The following is a 22,449-nucleotide window of genomic DNA, read 5'->3' on the forward strand; positions in this document are numbered from 1 at the left end:
TTTTAAAGTCCCAGCAGAAAACTTAAACTTTTCACTGTGCTCTCATTCTTCTGCACATTCTTTTCGTTGAAACCTTTTTTGGGGGGGAGGGAGGGAAGAGGGAGGATGTGTGTGCACAGATGCCCTAGGATGATGCAAAAAGGTCAACTGTCCTCTTGGTTAATTTTGTCAGTTGTGGAACAAAATTTTCAGGGTGGGGGATTTATGTCAGGCTGACCTTCGGAAGAGACCAGCTACTCCCCTGAACAATAAAAAAATAAAAAAAATCTTGCTGCCTCAGCCAGAAACCTCCTGCCACTCAAGTATCATCTTGCTGTAACAAATTACTCCTAACCCAGGATTACAGCTCTTTCCAAATCCCTCCTAGAGAGCAGAGAAATAAACATTCCCTCCCAGGATTCAAGACCAGTTGTTTCCCCTATCAATAATCCTTTTCTCTATTTGCTTCTTCTACAGCATTAGCCTGGGAGGCCAGCAAAACCACTTGCACCCATTTTCCTTTCAACCCATAAGCTTGAATGTCTCAATTGTCCATTAGAAAAGTAAAAGATGCAAGGCCGAAATCCTCGCACAATGGTTAACTATCTCCACACACTTGTGATTTGATAGGACACTACAAATGTCTAATCCAAGTCACTCAGCACAGGCCCACAGCCTCCCTACCAGCCCAAATTATTTCACAAAATGTTCAGATGTGAAGGATCAAACCACCCAAAGTGAACCCCGGGGTGGGGGGATTAAAAGAATTGTGGAAATGATGTTTGGGAAAACAAACCTTTTGGGTTTGCTGGAGAAATATAGGCTATCCCCTCAAAAGGTCAGCATTTCAATCAACACACCTTTTAATATAGTTTGAGCAATAGGCAGGAAAGGAGGAACCTCTTTTTGTATAGGAAACGGTTAAAATTGTTGCTTTTCTTCCTCTACCTAAGTGAATTTCTATGGAAATTCTAAAAACCAGAAAGATTTTTTATAATGGCACACTGCTTGTTCTTGACAAAGGGTTGACTCCAACTAAGTTAGAGCAAACTCACTGAAATTATTGGATGTAAATTAAGAGTGCAAGAGTGAGGCCACATCTTCCAGGCTGAGTGATATAGGATGTAGCAAATCTTGGGCTTGGTTTGGCTGAGGTAAAGTAAAGGTAAAAGGACCCCTGACCATTAGGTCCAGTCGTGACCGACTCTGGGGTTGCAGCGCTCATCTCGCTTTATTGGCCGAGGGAGCCGGCATACAGCTTCCGGGTCACGTGGCCAGCATGACTAAGCCGCTTCTGGCGAACCAGAGCAGCGCACGGAAACGCCGTTTACCTTCCTGCCGGAGCGGTATCTATTTATCTACTTGCACTTTGACTGTTTTCGAACTGCTAGGTTGGCAGGAGCAGGGACTGAGCAACGGGAGCTTACCCCGTCGTGGGGATTCGAACCGTCAACCTTCTGATCGGCAAGGCCTAGGCTCTGTGGTTTAACCCACAGCGCCACCCGTGTCCCTTGGCTGAGGTACTTTGGTTTAAATCCCTAACACCAGTTTAGCCGATAGAACTGTTGTTTTGTTGAAAAGGTGGCCAACAGTTTTTTAAAATACATAAAAAAGATTAGTGGAAACTGTTACTGGCGTTTGGTGCAAAAAAAACAACAACACACCAGCAATAACAGTCTTTTTGAACTTCCGGGAACGGAACATGCAGGAATGAGTTTAATGCATACAGTGATCTAAACCGGCAAAGCAGCTTCACCATGTAAAACATTAATGATTAATGAGGCTTGTATTGATTTGTTTTCATTTTATCGAAATCAAAATATTACGCAAGACAAGAGGCCAGTAAATAAGCAGTAAACACGAACATTTTAATATTCATGAGTGGCACTTTCCAGGCTTAAAACTCACATAAGCCTCCTCCCAAGAAGATGTAATAAGCAAAACACAGAAGGTGGAGCGTTAAAGGACATAATTTGGCCTCCTTCGTGTTTCACTTCCTGCTGACATTTGTTCCCTGTGCCAAATATTTGTGGTAGTGGATGAGAGGGATTCTTGCAGGGTGTGTGGGGGACAAGGAGAGGTAGGAAGCAATGTGAATGCCTCCTCTCTCATTTCCAGGCTGAAGAATGCCCAGCACACTGACTGAGAACCTCTGACCACATTTCCCCCCAGTAGACAAAACAGCACCACAGGCATCTCAACCACTAAGCCACTCCCACCCACTCCACTAACCCACAATAGTCAACTATGGGCCAAACACCACTCTCAGCCCTTAGGCTACAGCAAAGAGGGAATATAAGGGGCCCGTGGACTTTTAAAACCTTTAAATAACCTGAAAGGATACACTTGTTCCTAAGCATAGATCAGCTGTAAATAACAGGCGTCACCCACAAGGTTACTTTTGACATTGATTTTTATTTAAAGGATTGCGGTTTTCAGGCGTAGGAAATATGACAGGCCACTGTTCACATTTTGTCGTTATGCAAGTGCACGAGTGCAAACAGGCACGCACACACACAAATAAAATAGGAATATACCTGTTTATTTTTAAAGCACCTTTACTTAAAATAACTCTACCACATAAAGGTTAAAACAAGGATTCATCTATATTTGCCATACAGTCAGCTATGCAGACAGCAGCAACAAACCAGTAGAGTGCATACATGTGAAACAAAATAAACAGCACTCCAAAGTGAGATAGTAAATTTTGTAGATACTTGCACATTGTCAATCATTTGGTTAAAGAGCATTAACAGTGGCCAAAATACTTCTCAGCAGAACCGCTAAAAAGAATGCACAATGCCAATAAATACATTACTGTTCAAAGGCTGCTCATATCTCAAATAGACACCTCATCTCGTCAACACAAGCAAAGAGCCACAGCACTTCTAGAGTCTGTCTCAATCATCATGGCACTCATATCAAAACATAGGGCCATGGGAGGAACCCATGATGATAGATAGTATAGTCGTACCTTGGTTCTCGAACTTAATCCGTTCAATTCCCGAAATAGTTCAAAAACCAAGACACGGCTTCCGATCGGCTGCAGGAGCTTCCTGCAGCCAATCGGAAGCTGTGTTGCAAAAACGTTCGCAAACCGGAACACTTACTTCCATGTTTGCGGCATTCGGGAGCCAAAACATGAGAGTACCAAGGCGTTCGAGAACCAAGGTATGACTGTGCTTCTATTTGTGATGTTAGAAAACACAAAATATAGATGAAGCTCAAATAATGAGTAAAATGTTAGCAAAAATAATGGCATGATAGTGCTTTTACAGTGTAATCCCACTGTAAGTTCTATTAAGACCTACAGCTATTGGGTAATAGAAATAGTACTGAGCCTTAAGAGTATCCAATACATTTCTCAGACATTAACTCATTGTAATTTTTGCAGAAGAAGAAAAGTTTGGATTTGATATCCCGCCTTTCACTCCCTTTAAGGAGTCTCAAAGCGGCTAATATTCTCCTTTCCCTTCCTCCCCCACAACAAACACTCTGTGAGGTGAGTGGGGCTGAGAGACGTCTGAGAAGTGTGACTGGCCCAAGGTCACCCAGCAGCTGCATGTGGAGGAGCAGGGAAGCAAACCCTGTTCACCAGATTACGAGTCCACCACTCTTAACCAATACACCACACTGTCTCTCATAAAGTAAATCAGGATTACCACCTCCATGTTGCAATGGCAAACTGAGGCTCAGATGAAAACAGAAGCGGGCCTAAGTCAAGCTAGTGAGTTGGTAGCATGCTAGTGATTCAAAGTGAGGTGCCTTCGATACATAGGTCATTCTTTAGACAGCATTATATAACATTCTAAGTAGCTACGATTCAGCAAAACCATACAAAACTATAATCCTCATGTACCTACAGCCCACATTTCTCTGCTATGGTTGGGCTTATACCATCTCCCTACATATCTGAGCCACACATTTATGAACACTTTTCTTCTTCCTTTTCCCTCCCACCCAAGCTGTACCTGTTTCTTTCTTTCCAACAACTCCAAGATTTGGTATTTCATCTCTGCGTGTTAAATCCCTAGGATATGCCTTGTTCTTTCGTATGATACCAAACCATTTTCCTAACTAACCATTCCTGCATCTGTGGCTTCTCTTTAGAAAATTCACAAAACCTCTCTCCTCCCTTGATAACTGCAGCGCTACTGAGGCATATCACTCGCTTGTATGGCATAACTGTGGGGACTGAACTTTTAGCAACATTTTGTCTCTTCCCTCAAACAACCATGGCCTGCAGCTGTCTGAAGAGAAAGGGTAGCAGAGGCTCTAACCACGCAGAGGCTGGCCACAGGTTGCTGGACTAGATGGGCCACTGGCCAGATCCAACAGCTCTTCGTGTGTTCAAAAATAATCACGATAACACCATATATACAAATAACTCCTGAGTCAGGCTTATGGTGGCCGTCTTTTGAAATCCCTGCACTGGCTTCCTGCTACACTTCCAGAGCACTGGTCCTTATTTTAAAAGCTCTACATCCTTCAGTTTCACAACAACCTTCTTCTCACCTTATGACACCTTCTAAAACTCTCAGAGATTCACCTATTACAAGCCTGCTATATTTTTGTTGCCCTTTCCAGTCTTTGTGCTTTCCATCGTTATACTTCCTATATGCGGAAGTATAATAACAAAGTCTCACAAACTAACAGTCTTCTCTAAGCTACCCTTGCCTTTAAAAAAATCTGTAATTGCCATTTGATAGACTCCTCCCCACTTCTTTACTGTTTCTTCTTCACTCCTCATCAAATACTATTACAATGCATATAATTTAGCAACAATCCATTTCCTTCCAGTTGCCACTAGGTAAATCTACTGCAGTAAGTGCTAGAAGTAAATTTATTCCCCTGCTTCATCACTCACCTATGCATCTACCAACTCTCCTACACCTGTGGGCATTTGACTATCTTTTCCTTTAACTGTGCAAAGGAGAAAAGGGGTGACCTATTAAAATCTGCATTTCATGACTTTACTCTTCTGGGCTTACTTGATAGCAACAGTAGAAATCTTCCTGAATCACAAAGTAAAGAGGATATATGTGTTGGCCAATCAATTTGTTATTGTTGTTTAGTTGTGTCCAACTCTTCATGACCCCATGGACCAGAGCACGCCAGGCACTCTTGCCTCCCGCAGTTTCATCAAATTCAGGTTGGTAGTTTCGCGAACATTGTCCAACCATATCGTCCTCTGTCAATTTGCATCTTATAGCAAACAGCAGGAGATATGCACATCTGGAAGCTCCCACTCTCTGCATCCATATTTGTGCCTCTTGAATTTGGATACTTTGTGCATGAGCGCTCTCTCTCTCTCTCTCTCTCTCTCTCTGTGTGTGTGTGTGTGTGTCACACTTAAAATAGACACACACATTAAATCAAATATCCAAGGTTTAAAACCTTTTGTCCATGAAAAATGTCAAGCTTTAACACGATTTGAAACTGGAGAAACTGTTGAATTTCATTACAGCTGTTCAACCTTTTTTTTTATTTAAGCAACAAAAAAATCTTTTTATTAGGAGGGAAGGGAAGGGAAGGGAAGGGGGTGGGAGAAATCGACAGCTCCACTAGCCAGAGGCACTTTGCAAGCAGGAAAGTAGAACTCAAGATGTGGGCAGGCCTCAGGTTTCAGCGCCTCAGGGCATATCCAAGAGACACCAATGTATTTACTGAACAGCCAGTAAAGCAAAGGCTCCAATCTTATAACATGTTATAATCTTATATTTTATGAGAGTCCACAGTAAGTTTTCAAGGTTCAAGCAGGGGGTACAATTGGTTAGGAGAAATACAGAGAGGACTTATTATCCACCTATCCTTTAGAAGATAAAATAACTTGCATATGTGTAGCTGCAAACTAAGATAATTTAATTACTCTGCCTCATTTCATAATAGATACTAACTCCTCAAATAGAAAACTCTATTCTAGTCTCTAGCTGTGCAACAGAAAAATATAACAGCCTCTAGTTTGCATTGTGTCTATGAACATGCATATCACACACACACACACACACACACACACACACACACACACACACACACTATTACTGCATCACACACTATTTGAATAAGGATACTTCACTCAAACATTTGCATGTGTGGCAAAGGCAGTCACCTTAGGGACCTTTCGACTTAAAAGACCTTTGAATGCAAGGTCCTGGCAGTATAATCCGCTGTCCTGCACATAAGAAGCTTACAACTCACACAAATGTTGTATCAGGCTTTCCTAAAGAATATGCAAGGATCCAATAGCAGCTAATCTACTGAACCATCTTCCTGAGATGATGCGTGGTGGCTCAAGCCAACGCAAGGGAATCTGTCGTGCACAGTGGCGAAAATGTTCCCTCCGCACTCCGGCCTGGTTCTCTACCTTCCTCTACCGAGTAAGCGAGTGGCTGAACAATCCAGAATTCAGCTGTTAACCATAGCTTTCCACTGTGTGCAAATCCATAAACAGCTCACAGACAAGCCAAGTGCAAATGCATCCATTGTGTGAGTTTGCTGTAAATAGTAATAACAACAACAATAACAAAACAACGTAGATAAGTGGTGGTTGGGGTGGTGATATCTATTATGCAGGGCAAATTCCCAAAATCTTATTCTTTATTGAAACAGATGATTACCAGTGTGCATTCTATAAAGATGCATAAAAGGTGGCTTTGTTGCAGGTTAGATTTGGGCTTCTAGTCCACTGTTGTCTACTTGGATTGGAAGAGGCCTTTCACATCACCTGCTGCCTGATCCATTTTTCTGGGACCTTCTAAATACAAAGTATGTGCTTTACCACTGAGCTACAAACGCTTCCATGTTTCTGTATTTGGTCTACCAAAAAATCCCACCCATTGTCTATCCCAATGGCATTATGTCACTTAAAGAGGAAAGACAATGAGAAACTTGGCAGCAGTATAAAAGCAGAAGGCAGGAAGCCTGCCTAACATTGGAATCCCCTTGGAGATTCTCCTATTGGCTTCTCAGTCTTTAGTCACATCCTCCAATATTTTCCCTTCTTTGCCCCCCTTGTTCATATACATGAGGTCTAGAAGCACACTTTTAAAAATAAAATAAAAAATGAAGGGAATTTTTAGAATTCTGAAAGTGAGGCTAGATCCTGTGCATATTATGTTATAGTGTTTGGTCAAGATGCAGCCTGGATTCACGCAGAAAGCCTTTTGGCTTGTACATTCTGCATCTGACTACTTTCCACCACTGTGATCATATTGATGAGGCAGGGAAAATATCAAAACTGACAACCAATCCGTGTAAATAGGAGGGCCTGGTTGTGAAGCGCAGTATCTAGACAAGGCAGGTTGCTATGATCACTAAATGCCATGCCTGCAATACCACATGAATCATTTGAGTTCTTTATTGCATAGTGCTCATGACTGTAGAAGTTTCATTTTAAAAAAAGAGGAAAAAAGCTGTCATTCATCCTAATGCAAATTAAGCTCTCTCCTTTTTTTTAATACACAACATTTGGGTCAGTTTCCAGGGAAATGTTGCTGAATTGCCCATGTTTACTCCAGCTCCAGCAATGCAGCACAACCTTCAGTCAAGCTATTAACTTGAATGTTGAACTTCACAGCCTGGCTGTCTTTCTCAGCCATCCTTTTGATGTTACCTCCAAAGCAAAAGATCAAAGGCTCCAAGTGTGGTGAGGGGAAGTCCCAGGCTCTTAGCCTACCAGCCTGTGATATATGTTAAAATCCTGGCCAAAAAAGAGAGAGAGAGAGAGAGAGAGAGAGCACAAGGGAGGGGGAAGAGAGGTGGGGGGAAGGAAAGAAAGAAAAACCAGCAAAGGAAAAGTGTCCAAGCAGGGCACCAATGTGAGGATTTGACAGAATAAAGCTCCTATTTATTTTTTTAAAAATCCACACAGAACAGAGCAGGGTTTTTTTTAAAAAAAAGAAGTTCTGACATCAACTGCACTTCTAATTGTGTGTTCAATTTGACAACTTATCCACTTACAATTTTCATGTACTGCTTCACCTCACAGCATTAAATTATTTATTCCTTCACCACCGAGAGGACACAATTTAAATCAGGATTTCAGTGTGCCAGGGGTAGGGAAACCAAAACACAGCTTACCTCCCCATTTTAAAGAGCTCACAATCTAGATACGCTGCAGCTCAGACAGTTTTATAGAGTCTTCTACCCAAAGTTTCCTGAAGAATCTTTCCAGCTAACAGAATCCAAGTGTGTGTGTGTTTTGTGTGTGTGTGTGTTTTGAAATGTTATACCTTGCCCTTCCAATACATTTGCATCCCTTGCAACAATTTAAAACAAACCAAGTCCATAAAAGAAATAAAAGCAACAACATAAAAATGGAAGCAATGAAAAACATTTCCAATGTGAGGGTCTCCCACCAATCACCACCATCATTAGCTAAGTGAGACAAATGCTTGCCAGAACTAGGAAATTTTAACCAGTTGGTGTTTTTTTAAAGTGACAGGTTACATAGGGTGAGATATTCCATAATCAGGGTGCAATAATGGAGAAGGCCCTCTCTCTCTTATCCTGACCGCTCATGCTTCAGCCATTGATGGGACATATAGAAAATCATTTCAAATATATTATAGGGAGCAGAAGGTCTGGGACAGGAGGACACAGGTAAAGCAAGGTAACAAAAATATAGTGAACAAAAACATAAGAGAGCACTAACCAGCTACTGGAAGGAAATAAGAGCAAAAATATTTCGCCAGGAAATAAGAGCAAAAATCTGTTGAGACTTTGGTAGTAATAAGTCATAGTATAGTTCACTCCAATTACTCTATAGCTTGCTATTGTGTAGGTGTCAGCTTATACCATTGAAAAGGCAGTGACATTTTGGCAAAGCTCAAACACAAAAACCAAATGAGTTCCATCAACATCTTCTGCTTAATTAAAGCACACTCTGTATGCAGTGCACAGATGCAACTATGCCTAATATTTTGGAGAGGGCATATGTGAACAAGACTTTGACTAGGAATGGCCATGTAATTTAGCTCATATCCGTTGGGCAAAGCTTGTTGTACTTATGTGCAATACCTTTGCAACAATGTACTTTCTTTAAATTACAACGGCAATAAAATATACCAACCACCTGAGAATGTTTGAGTAAGCTAAATCAAGTCAGAGCCTAAATCCAATACAGGTAATCTTGGATAGTAAGGTTAGCATGACCTAAACTACAGAAGGAATGGGATTTCTGACAATCCTTGATGTTATATTGGAAGTGAAGGCATTTCTAATTTTGAATATGGAAAGTTTCACATTCCTGCACACCAAGTTTGTAAACTGCGACTCACCAGGGGGAAGCAAATATACTTTTAACGTTATGAAGTGAGGAGGATTTGTAAAACGAAGAAAAAGTTGGTTTGTGTCTCTCAGTTGACTCACGCTTATGTATGAGTAGGTGGATTAGGAATTTCTAATACAATTTTTTAATAAATAATATTGTATATTTGTTTGCAGTGTTTCTAGACAGGAACATGCATTCTTCATGAGGGACAAGCATACACAGCCAGAAATATACTGAAAGCTTTTACTGCAGCCAATCAACTGGCAAGCGGGATTTATTTAAAACCAGTTTGCCCATTCAGCTGCACAAAGAATTTGCAAAACATTTCCACCAAGCATAAGCCAAGGGTTCTAGTGGTCTACGTGGTGGGGCAGAGCTGTAAAACCACCCTCTTGATACTGGCACTGGTATCTGGGCTTACTGGGATGGGGCAAAGCAGGGGTGGGGCTGGGGTGACATGGGCACACTGGCAGAACAAATCTTTGACCCAGTCCTGTCCAAATAAGCTGTAGTGGCACTGGTGATAGTTCTGCGGTTCTGTTCTATGGGCCTCAGTTGGGCCCTAGAAGAAACATAACCATCAAATAATTTAGCTGTTAGGCCATGAAAATTCCACATATCTGAATCAGTGAAAAACAATGAACTGAGTCTGATTTGTACTGCCTTACTAAAAAAAAAGAAAAAGATTGTCCATTGTTGAGGAAGTAGCTTCTGCTTATTCAACAGTAAGACACAAGGTTCTCACGACAAAAAGAAGAACTTCCTCAGAGTCATCAACCTGTCTTCTCTTTCTCAGATTATTCTTTGAAAAGTTCATTTAGAAAACCAAAACCAAAATATGCCCTGCATTTGAACAACAGTGGGAAGAGCAGATATTCAGAAACTACCGGCTGTCCTGGGATTTTGCCCTAAGTCAGTGAGCAAACAGGACCTCACAGTGTGGAACTCAGTCTCTCAAGATAATCACGTTAGTTTTTCCCACCGTACCTTTTTAAAAAGGTGTTTCAAATAAAATCAGTACTCTAGGTGCTTTTAGGAGACTCACTGTTGGTTCCTCTTTAAATTATTCTCTCTTTTTATTCCCTTTTTCAGATGTATTTAACATTATTAATGCGTCAGCTGGCAGTATATGTGCATGCAATATCAATTACTATGAGACCCTATCATGGTATAATTTATCATATAACCCCGAGACTGCGAGCATCTCAATGAAATAAGAGTCCCTGCACCCCCAGCCATACTTCCAGGGTGTTTTTTTTAATCATTATACGTAGCACCATGTGACTGAACTGTGGGCCGATGAAGTCAATTGAGAGTAAGGTCACTTTTCCTACTCTGAATTGGAGGTGGGAGAATGGGGTAATGATGGCAGTTGACACATGTCAGGGAAGGAAAGAATCTACAGCTGCTATTTCAGCCCCTGCCATGCAGAGGTTACATGTATTTCCCCTCCTGTGGTTTCACATCCTGCATGGTACAACCTATAACATGGGCAAACACTTAGCTGTTCACAACCCATGAACAGCGCAGTAAAGTCGATATGTCCTAAACCAGACTCAATGAGCAGGCGCATCTGATTTATGCCTAATCCAACAAGTGATACACATATAGGAGTTTACTTACAAATACGAAAACAAAAAACAAAAACAAAAAACTTCTGCTATACTGGGGCTCTGGGGCTGATAATGGCCCCACAGACTCAGAAGAATCCAAAATAAAGTTGGCAGAAAACTGAATTAAAATCCTGTACTGCATTCCATTCCTATAATAATACAGGAAGAGGCAAATTATGTTTGCCCAGAATAAATATCTGCCAGTAATAAGCTTCTATTCAGGGATTATATGAAGATTGTGGGGGAGGAAATTAACACCTCACCAACAATGTCAATTTTATCAAGACAAAAATAGCAAAAGGGAATAATTGAGAACAAAAATAGACAAACATCTTATTCAAGCTTTGCCTAGTAGTAAACTACCATGTGCAGTCTTACATTTCTTTAAGAGAGAGAAAGGAAAGAAGTATTTCTAAAAATATAAAACCCTGTATCAAAGTCCTTTCTAATTTGTGTCACTGCCACCAACATTTTGTCTGGGCTCCTAACTGCCCTACAATTGCATTCAATTTCCATTCCCTACCGCCAATAAACAAATATCCATGGTGAACAAAGTTTGACAGCAAACTTTATAAGCAGAAAGAAAGAAAGAAAGAAAGAAAGAAAGAAAGAAAGAAAGAAAGAAAGAAAGAATTTGGCATACACTTATAGCACATTTAATTTTACATACAGATTATATGATAGAGGGTGTTATCAATGCAAGAGCAACTTCTATAGCATCACGAAGAGAATAAACTTCTCAAGTGCCAGCAGGTATTTCCAGCAACAATACTTGTTGTGTAGCTATGGATCACAAATTGAAAATATACACTTCTCTCCTAAAGCCCAGTCTTAGGGATTTATACACCTGACCCACTACCCCTCATTCCTTCAAGCACAAGAAAAATCCAGGTTAGGAGAACAAAAGATCTGATGCGAATTTAATGAGGATATCACATTCCATCCCCTTTTCCCACCTAAAAGAGATGTGAAAAGTTGCCTCCATCAACATGTAAAATTTCTCACAGAATTAAATCCTATAATCCCATTTAGCACAAACGAGGTAGAGCAGCACGTTTGTGCTTAAGACATTTTAGTCTCTTAAGAAAGTAACATTTTTTTAAATTGCTTCTCTTGAAGAGTGTTTGGGAAAGATTAAGAATCTCTCTATTTCATCTCTGTTGTTGGTATAGTGAAGTCAGGGCAGAGACACAGGCTTTTTCAGTATATAATCTTCCAAACATTGAGCTAAATTAATCTTTGAAATGGAATATACAGTATATTACACATTCTGTCTCTCTCTCTCTCTCTCAAATCAACAGCTTCATAGAAACAGTTGCTTACATCCAACAGTATTGATTAATGATTAAATTAATGATTAAAATTATCTGCGGCTTCTTTAATATCGCATCACTGAATGATATTTCTACTTAGCCCCCAAAAGGAGCCGATAACTCCTTTCCACAGAGCAAAATAAATTGCAGATACTATTGGAAGACTGGAAACCAATCCATTCAGCTCCCCCTTTGGCAAATGACCTATCAAAAACAGTACAAGATTTTTGTTCAGCTCAGTCAACTGGGTTTTCTGCTTAACCCACAGGCATTTTTCCTGTTTCAAAGTTTCTATTAACTCCCTACTGATGTACCCTAAAAGAATTTTTAAGGGCTTGGAAGCACATAAATAAAATACTTTGTTGGACCAGCACAGCCAAATGAAAGTCTTTCTCCTGCAGTGGTGGTGATAAAAGTTTCAGTTGCAGCTATGCACAGAGACCTCCATAGATTTCTGATAGCTGAGATTGCCAACCAATCAGCAAAGCTGAGGAGCCCAGCTATGAGAGCTATCATTCCTGTTTAAGATGAGTGTCAAGACAGAACTTTTATTTTGCAGAGCTCTAGCCATCTCTAGCTGCAAGGTCACAAGAAATGACCTCTCCGGTCATCACTCTTTCAGTGATGAGGAATCTGTAAAAAGGAAAAGGAGGAAGAACATGGTGGGGAAGGAGCAAGACAGTGTGAAATCAGGAACAGGGGTGGGACATTAAAAGTTTGTTTCAAAGCCAATATGGTGCACTAAACCAGCCTTACCCAATCTGTTGCCCTCCAGGTGTTTTAGACCACAACTCGTATTGGCACCAGGAAGCACTTGATTGGTAATGTAAAATATCTGAAGGTCAAAGCTGGTCCTAAACCCGCTTTCCCCCTCACTTTGGCTCTGCATGTTGAGATTTCAGGTCAGCAACTTAGCATGACTCAAAATGATGAAAAATGGAAGTGGAAATGGTATTAAACATTTTTGACCAAACGTGAGTGGGCTTCATTTTTCTTTCTTTTTTTAAAGCCTTTGAAACCACAAAACACCATACAGTGGTTCAGGGAAATATACCAAATCTTGATATCTTTTCAAAGACATAAACTACTCCCGTAATGCAGAGCAGTTCGGGGAAAAGAGGGAATGTAGAAAACAGAGAGAACTGAATATTGCTGTGTACGCATTTACAGAGTAGGTCGTGTAAGCAGTATGCAAACTTGAACCCCGCCATTATAAGGTTTCCCATATTACTTTTTATTTGAGGTCTACCACTAAAAAGGCAAGCTCCCAGAGATGATATGCCAACAGCTCAGCATAGCCTGTCCATACCTATTAATTAGCATGTAGTGACAGCTGAAACCAGCTGGCATTCTTTACTCTACTAACAGAGTAGTAAACAAATTCAGCATCAAGAACTTGGTGCTACAATCCCCCAAATGAAGCTGCTTGCTTGCTAAAAGAAAAAGGGACCACCATCAGATTCACATACTACTGCCCAGTGGTTTCCAGCTCAACTGGATGTATAACCCTGCCAAACCACCTTGGCCTAGGCTGCCTGCCACTGCAATCACTGGCAATTTTCACATCGTATCTTCTGGGCAATACTTGTGCCAACTGGTACCAGAGAAGGAAGGCAGAAGCTTCCCTTCTCACTAAGGCTTATTGGAAGGGTAAGCAAATTAGAGGCAAAGAGGAAGAAAATGTGATTTCCTAACTAAAGTGTATTGCTTTATTATAGCTACAGACAGATACAGTTGTAGCTGATGAGACCACATCACAAGAACATAAGGATCTGGATTGGACGAGTCTAGGAAAAGGACACTAATGAACATGTTATCTTGGAACCTCAATTAATGAGCCAAGGTAGCGTTTCACAATTTCCCTAGGGCGCTACTAGCTTGGACATACCCAAACATTTCCAGACAGGCAAATGGCTGTTCTACACACATGTCTTACTCCTCCTACTGTACTGGTCGGGTACAGCTGCTTAAAAGGTTGAACGAAAATCAAGTATATGGAAGAAAACATAAACTTCATGTTTAGAATTAAACATAAACTTAATGCAGAATCAATATGACCACAGAGCCCTTTTCTAACCAGTGAACAAAATGAGAGAAGGGGTGCATGAAGACTTCTGCCTAAAACATGAGTGAGGCCTGCTAAACTTCAAATCTCTTCCAACACAATATTCAAGAGTACCATTTAGGCAAGCAAAAGGCATGCAGATCAGTGAACAGTTGGCAGTTCTGAAGTACTTTCGATTATCAATATGCCGGGAGCTCTGGGCTGAATCCAAAGGTTTCCTTCCAAAAATGGAAAGGGTCTTTCTCCAACAGATGGACTCCATCCATCAGAGAAAAAGAACCTTTGGGCCCAACCTTCTATGTCACACATTTACATTACACTGAAAGAATATATGGCATGAACCCTAGGAGTAGCTATAGATGTGAAAACCACTGGAGTTACAGAGAATGACTTACTTTCTAAAATATTGTTAGTGGGGGTTTTCACACAATATCTACTTGGTATCTTTTTTAATAGAACAGCAAGAAAACCTTAGGGCTCCAGTAAACAAAGAAACACATACACACAAAGCAACTTAATCAGAACTTTACAGAATAATTTACAGCATGTCTTATAAACACAGCATAAACAATGTTTATTTGTTTTAAATAACTCCTGCATATGTTTTCAGGAGACAACTCAGGCCATTATCATGGGCTAAATCAATTGGCAGAAGCCAATTTGGATAACAGTGTTATGTTTGTTTGGAGTGAACATAAGAAAGAAAATCTCTTTATACACTCAACACAAACTGAAAGCTTCTGCAATGTTTGTATTATGTTCACCAACCACGTCACTCGTTCCCTGGACTTGCACAGCCATCTATAGGTGCTGCCAACTGACTTAATTCACCCTGACAGCAACCAACACAATTGGCAGGAACAGTGGAGAGCAATAGGCTCTGTTGCCCCAAAAATCTCTTTCGTATGCTGTGATAAAGGCACGCTCACTGTTGAAATTGTAGCCATGCATTCCAAGTGTACTCATGCACCATAAATAAAAGTTTCATTAGGGTTACAAGGCACCAATAGGTAAGGGGCATGCTAATATTCATAGGACATCCTAAGGAGCTATTATAGAGAAAACTGCTGGTGAAATGGGCAGCTCAGCTTTCTTCTGGTCAGGATGCTGTTGAGGTCTGCCTACCCTTTGTTCTCTTTGCATATTCTACGGTGTTTAATTCTTCACGGCTACATAGCAGAGGTGTAAGGGCAGCTATACCATGGCAGTTCTGTATTGAAGGCAGAGACCACTTTGTCCCTGTGTAGTGCCACTTTAATACATAGTGCTGCAATATAAATAGGGCAGGGCAGAGTAATGTATGATCCAGCAGCCTGATTCCAATACCTTAGCACTGTTGATTCGTTCTGAATCCTGAAGGTTTGGCCTTCACCTGCCCATATTGGCTGGAGGGCAATCAATTTCAAGCAGCAATTATATGTCAAAGATGCAAAAACTATGCACATCATTCAATGGTCATTATTATTCAGTGGTGTCCATAAATCTGTGGATTATATCCAAAATTGTCAAGGTAACTAGAAATAATGTTGAATTAATGGCTTGTGTAGATGTGATTATAATTTCGGTCTCAGAAGATGCATTATACTGGATAATGTCAGCAGGTCATGGAAGTGCTTACTGTTAAGGTAAAAGAGATTATGTTCCAGAGCTGGGATAGGAGGTCCTATTCACAAACTTGCATCACATTTCCATGTCAGCTACAGAGGCTGCCTGAGACTGTCATTCACAGGAGTTGTCATGGAGTAATTCCAAAGATTTCCACTGGTACTTTTAGCGACTGTTTCCTGACACTTGAGTGGGTATCAGATGTTTTGGCTATAGAGTGTGACATTTTACACATACAAATATTACCGTTAAAATCTGCCATGTGCCTAACTGCTACATTAAGGCTGAAATCCTAAACACACTTACAAAGGAATAAATAACACTGAGATCAACAGTACTTGCTTCTGATTAAACATGCTTAGGATCGTGATGCACAAAAGTAAGTCATAGTTGCCAAATTCTGCAATGGCTTCCATGCTCCCTTACCCACCAAAAAAAGAAAAAGCTGTGAAATTTGAAAGCAATCATAGTGACAAGTAGTCAGAATCTTGTCTTGTCTGCAGCATACGGATACCATTATGTGCGCATTTTGTTTAATGTAATGTATTTACTCATTTGTTAAGAGGTTTACAAACAAAACCACGGTTATCCATGATTAGAAATCTCCAAAGCAAAACTAGCAAAACTTATTAAAAATAAAATAAAATAACATAAAGCACACCATTAAGCGGGGGGGGGGGACCCTAGGGGTGGTATTCTCCTAAATTCTACTCAGAGTAACCACATTCAAATTGATGGCCCTAACTTAGGCATGTCCATTAATTTCAATGGGTCTACTATGAATAAAAGTTAGTGGAAGACAATCTCTAGTAACTACATTCATCTGAGAAGCAGAAAGACAAAGAGGTGTGTGTGGTTATCAGGGCACCTGAAAGGGTCCTCTGGAAAAGGCTTTCCAGAAATGGAAAGAACAATGCAAACTTATAGAAAGAGGTACGGTAGTTCTGCTTTGGACCAAGGGCAGAAAGAACATGGATGATGTAGGATACAACATACCCCAAAACAAATGAAATAAAGGAAAATGTGGGCAACACCTCACCACAACAAACAAAAAATCATTAAAAATTGGGGAAGGGGGCTCACAGGCACCATGTTGGGTACTCCAGCATAGAAAATCGACCCCAAATTTTCCCTGTCCTGGTTTATTTTCCTTTGGGATCCCCATGGCTGAAAGGTAAGCCTTCCTTGAGGCCAGCAGCATCAGAGTGGGAAATTCAAATCTGAACCATAGGAGCAATGTGGAGAGAGGAAGCACACACTGATGAGTTTGGTGCACACCGTGTGCAAGAGAAGCCGGCAAATCAGGAAATAGCACTGCATCTAGTAGCACACCCAAGCAGCCAACTTATCCCCTGCTTTCTTAATGTGCCCAGTGTTCCTGAGACCCCACGCCGCACCCTGGGCTGTTACTCTGCAGCCTCCTCTCAGCAAGTGAACACAGTCAACCTTCGTTTACAATTCAGAATTAACAACATCTAAGCAGCAGTCAAGCAACCTGCACCAGCTGTATTAAGATAGCTTGATTTCTGAGGCAAGATCCCAGTTCAAACTACTTGTCTTTTTCTCCTTTTTTCCTTTTGTTATTTCTGGGGAGACAGATGATTTTCATATCTAGCTTCTAAACCACCTAACTCCACTTAGAGCTCTTTTCTAGCATTTCCACCGCAAAAAAGAGACAGCTGATCTGGCGCTGCTTTTATCCAGGAATTACAACAGGGTGAGGGCTTTTACAGCATCTGATGAGTGACCGAGGCCTCCTAGACACCTCTCTGCCTACTGAATAGCTTTCTGACTGCCAGGCATTTGTGTGTGTTTTTTTCTCCCAGTGAGTGAGAGGAGCCAAGCACAAACAACAGGCTCCTTGTTCAGGCACGCTTTTTTAGCCCAATGAGGTTGCCCTCTAGAAATGCTTCTAAGTAAATACCTAAGCCAGCCCATCATGAGGTCTATATACAAACCTGCTTAGGATACAATACGTGCCACTGTAACATTTCATCTGTCAGCTGCCCTTACAACCACCTCTATTGTAACATAGATTCCACCTTCACTGGGGGATTTATGAAAGAATCAGAGGCAAAATCTAGGGGCTCTCTACATGGGAGAAGCATGGAGAGCAAGAAAAACAAGTCTTTTTTTCTTCTAAAAGAGAGGCAGAGAGAGAGAGCAACAGAGACAGATGTGATCTAAAACATTTTTATAAGCTGCAAAAATAACAATGTAAAGAAAACCAGTTGTCAATTTATTTACAAAATCCAAAATAAACTGAAAGATAGAACAGGATAAAATATTCAGATATACGCCCAACAAGATTAAAAATAGTTCTGACTTAAAGTTATGCAATACTAGTTCAAAAACACCAAAAAAAGACATTCATATTCTGTATTTGTTTAAGCCCCCTATATTTGGAATGTCAAAAATATGTTTGTGCGCAGGGATTAGTAGTACAGAATTCAAACAATCTACCTGAAACCTTAAGTGGTACATCTTTGGTATTATTGGGGATTTTTTCTGAACACTTGCATCAGATTCTTTTGGTATCTCCAGAAGACACTAGGGCTTAAACCAACCATGTAAAATAGTCTCAGAAAGTTACTAGCCAGCAAAAACTTTACTCACATACTTTTCAGTCAAAGCTTGTGGAGGAGGAACAGAGCACAGTGTTTTTCCTTTTCCAGACCCTCTTGTGAGTAAAATGCAGGCAAGTAAAATGTTTTACAGGCGACAAACACTGACAAAGGGGCACAAATTGCACCGACAAAGGGGCACAGAGTGATCTGTGCTTCTTCTGCCAGACCACATGATTCCTGGGCTGAGCACCCTGCATGTTTAGGGGAGTGGTTAAAAGCAAGACTGGCGCAACTTTTGTGTCCTGCATATCCAGAAAGGACACATAGCAGGCTGGTGGTGGAAAGATGGAGTGATCCATGCCTCTGATATCAGCCCACTTGATTTCTATGCTGGACATGCAGCAAAGGGCTTTGTCTAGTACAGAAGTTCATCAGGCCAGCAAGAAAGGTATCTGGGTTGTTCTGCCCCTTTACCATCACTCACCATGTTTGCACACCAGATGAGCTGTCATGCTCACCCAACCAGCTACCACTCCATTTCTGTGCTGGATGCATGGAAGAGGCAGCTGCTTTTTCCACATCCAATTTCTCCACCTGGCAATGGAGAAATTGATCCCTCTGTTCATTCACTACCAACCTGCTACACTTCTGTGCTAGATATGCATGATGTTTGCCTACCAACAATGGCGGCAGCAGAGGAAAGGAGTGCTCCTTCCCTCTGGCACCAGCATGCTTACCAGCATGCTCTGTGCACATAGGAAGGAACCTCATCTCCTGCATGTTTATATGGCAATGTAATGAGCTGTTAGAAGAAGGACAAAGCTCTGCATCCATCCTCTGGCAGCCCACATAGTTTCTATGCTGCACTTGGAGGAGGCCAAAGTGCCTTCTTCCATACCCAGCATAGAAATGCAGTGGGCTACCAGAGGATAGATCAAGTCCTCTACTCATCTCTGGCAGCCTGCTTGATTTCTGTGGTAGGCAGGGAGGAGAGCCCTATTGAATCAGATCAAAGGTCCATCTAGTCAAGCATTCTGTTCTCACAGTGGCCAATCAGATGTCTGTGGGTAGCCCAAAACAAGCAGGACCCAAATGTAGTGACGCCTCTTCCCAGCAACTGGTATTTGCTGGTAAACACCATCCTTCTGACAGCCCACTCACTCATCTGTATGCAGTATTGCTATCTATGCTAACCAGGGGTGTGGTTAAAAGCCAACATCTGGAGCATTTCCAAAGCTAGGCATTTTTATCCATTTTGGAATAGCCACTGACCAACGTATAATGTTTTAAACCAAGCTGTAATCTATTTTGATGAAGGGCAGTTTATAGATATTAAAATTAATATATTAATGCTTCTTTCTCCCATATCCCCTCATTATGGATTAAAATGTGCAAATGGCGGTCAGATCCTTCCCTACTCACCACCAATGAACATTATCAAGGATAAAATAAGGCTTTTACAGTCATACCTCAGGAATACGCTTCGGGTTAGGCATTTTCGGGTTGTGCTCCACGGTGACCCAGAAGTAACAGCGTGCATTACTTCTGGGTTTCGCCATGCGTGCATGTGCAGACCATCAAAATGACATCACGCGCATGCACAGAAGCGCCAAAACGTGACCAAACAGATGCGTGGACACGGGTTACGTTCACTTCAGGGTGCGAACGGGGCTCCGGAACAGATCCCATTCGCACCCCGAGGTACCACTGTATCTGCATAATCCCTTCAAAACCCATGTCTCTTTTTGCATTCAGGTATTCATAACAAACGCCAGCTCCCTCAGCCAGTAAAGCAAGATGAGCGCTGCAACCCCAGAGTCGTTCACGACTTGACGTAACTGCCAGGGGTCCCTTTACCTTTTTTATTCATAACAAAGTACAAGCTGCAACATAAGAAGTGGCCCCCAAATCTGGGCCAACAGAGAAGATCAGACTCTCAGGCTGCAGCAGCTGTGCATACAGAGGACTGCCAGCCATGAGCCCCACCATCCAGCGATTTCCCACAAACAAGAGTTACCTAATGCTATCCATTTTCAAGTGCAACTATTTTCAGTTAAAACTTATATAGCCTGGCACAGAGAAGCTGAGCTTGAAGAGAATGCAGCTACCTTTTCAAGAGTTAAGATGCCTATGTAAAGTACACTTCAAATTAGAAACAGATTGATTCCTGGGCAGAAAAAGGTCGTAAACGGTGTAGGGGATTATTTCAATCACAGAGCAGGCAGTCTCATCCAAGAACCACAAGCGGAGATAAGTGAAAGGGTGTTGCAGGTTTGCACTGAACAGCAACCTCAAATTCCAGCCACAAATGTATTTTCAGACTGATGAACGATGGAAGCATTTTTAAGGCACAAAAAAGGGAATGGTTTGAAGGAGATCTGTGCAGTTCAGCAAATCAGTCTTAGGTTTGTGCATGTCAGAGTATCTACATTTATTGGGCTAACCCTGGATAGACCCCAACAGCCCTACAGCTCCCTTCCCTCTTTCTCTTGCAGCAACTCTATGCTAGCTTCCTCTCACAGCATGCTTTCCTAGGCTTAGGTCAGGGGCCAGCAAACTTTTTCAGCAGGGGGCCGGTCCACTGTCCCTCAGACCTTGTGGGGGGCCAGACCATGGGGGGGAATGAATGAATTCCTATGCCCCACAAATAACCCAGAGATGCATTAAAAACAACAACAACAACAACAACACACGTGTAAAAACACCAGACAGGCCCCACAAATCACCCAGAAATGCATTTTTAATAAAAGGACACATTCTACTCATGTAAAAACACACTGATTCCCGGACTGTCCGCCGGCCAGATTGAGAAGGCGATTGGGCTGGATCCAGCCCCTGGGCCTTAGTTTGCCAACCCATGCTCTAACAGGAGTCAGAACCTTTTTCAGCAGGGGGCCACTGTCCCTCAGACCTTGTGGGGGGCCAGACCATGGGGGGGAATGAATGAATTCCTATGCCCCACAAATAACCCAGAGATGCATTAAAAACAACAACAACAACACACGTGTAAAAACACCAGACAGGCCCCACAAATCACCCAGAAATGCATTTTTAATAAAAGGACACATTCTACTCATGTAAAAACACACTGATTCCCGGACTGTCTGCCGGCCAGATTGAGAAGGCGATTGGGCTGGATCCGGCCCCTGGGCCTTAGTTTGCCAACCCATGCTCTAACAGGAGTCAGAACCTTTTTCAGCAGGGGGCCACTGTCCCTCAGACCTTGTGGGGGGCCAGACTATATATTGAAGAAGAAAGAGAACTAATTCCTATGCCCCACAAATAACCCAGAGATGCTTTTTAAATAAAAGCACACATTCTACTCATGTAAAAACATGCTGATTCCTGGACCGTTCATGGGCTGGATTGAGAAGGCGACTGGGCCGCATTCAGCCCATGGGCCTTAGTTTGCCTACCCATGTTTTAGGCTGTCCCAACATTCATCCTGGACATGCACCCCCACTACCACCTCCACCCAGTTCACCAGTGTGTTATCTTCTCCATTGCCCCTATTTCCTTAATGAACGTGACCTGTTTTAACACTACTACTGTTTGCCATGTTGCTAGTTTCCAGAGTCCCAAATTACCTCTCCACAGATTTGCAAAAATGGCTGGAGAGGCTAGAGCTAAAGCTATATATATATATATATATATATATATATATATATGCAGGTTTTGGTGTCCTCGGGTGTCTTCCCGTGTAAAAGGGAAGACACCCGAGGACACCAAAACCTGCATTCCTGTACCCGTGAAAATCTACGAAAGCAAATATCTTACCTCTACGGGGAGGAAACCTTCCAGCTGACAAGAAACTTTTACACGGGAAGACACCCGAGGACACCAAAACCTGCATTCCTGTACCCGTGAAAATCTACGAAAGCATATATATATATATATATATATATGAATGCAGCAGGAGTGAGGGTGGTTTCCAAGTCAAAAATTCCCTCTGTTCTATTGACATGATAACCTTGCATTTATCAGTCAGTACTTTCTAGCATTCCTCTGGAGCTACTGCCAATTTGCCTCTCATCTC

The 22,449-nt window shown here is 41.7% G+C and overlaps 1 protein-coding gene and 1 long non-coding RNA gene across 41 annotated transcripts in view; both read right to left on the reverse strand.

Annotated features, from left to right (window-relative positions):
- TCF7L2 (transcription factor 7 like 2) overlaps positions 1–22,449 on the reverse strand; it is a 201,972-nt gene that overhangs the window by 134,501 nt on the left and 45,022 nt on the right. The window lies entirely within an intron of this gene.
- LOC310845847 lies at positions 10,335–16,804 on the reverse strand. The gene is made up of 2 exons (XR_014565001.1): positions 16,624–16,804; positions 10,335–13,427 (listed from the first exon to the last, which is right to left on the reverse strand). It is a non-coding gene; the product is annotated as an uncharacterized lncRNA (long non-coding RNA).

Source organism: Podarcis gaigeae, assembly GCF_964106915.1.
Source record: "Podarcis gaigeae genome assembly, chromosome: 5".
NCBI classification, from domain to species: Eukaryota; Metazoa; Chordata; class Lepidosauria; order Squamata; family Lacertidae; genus Podarcis; species Podarcis gaigeae.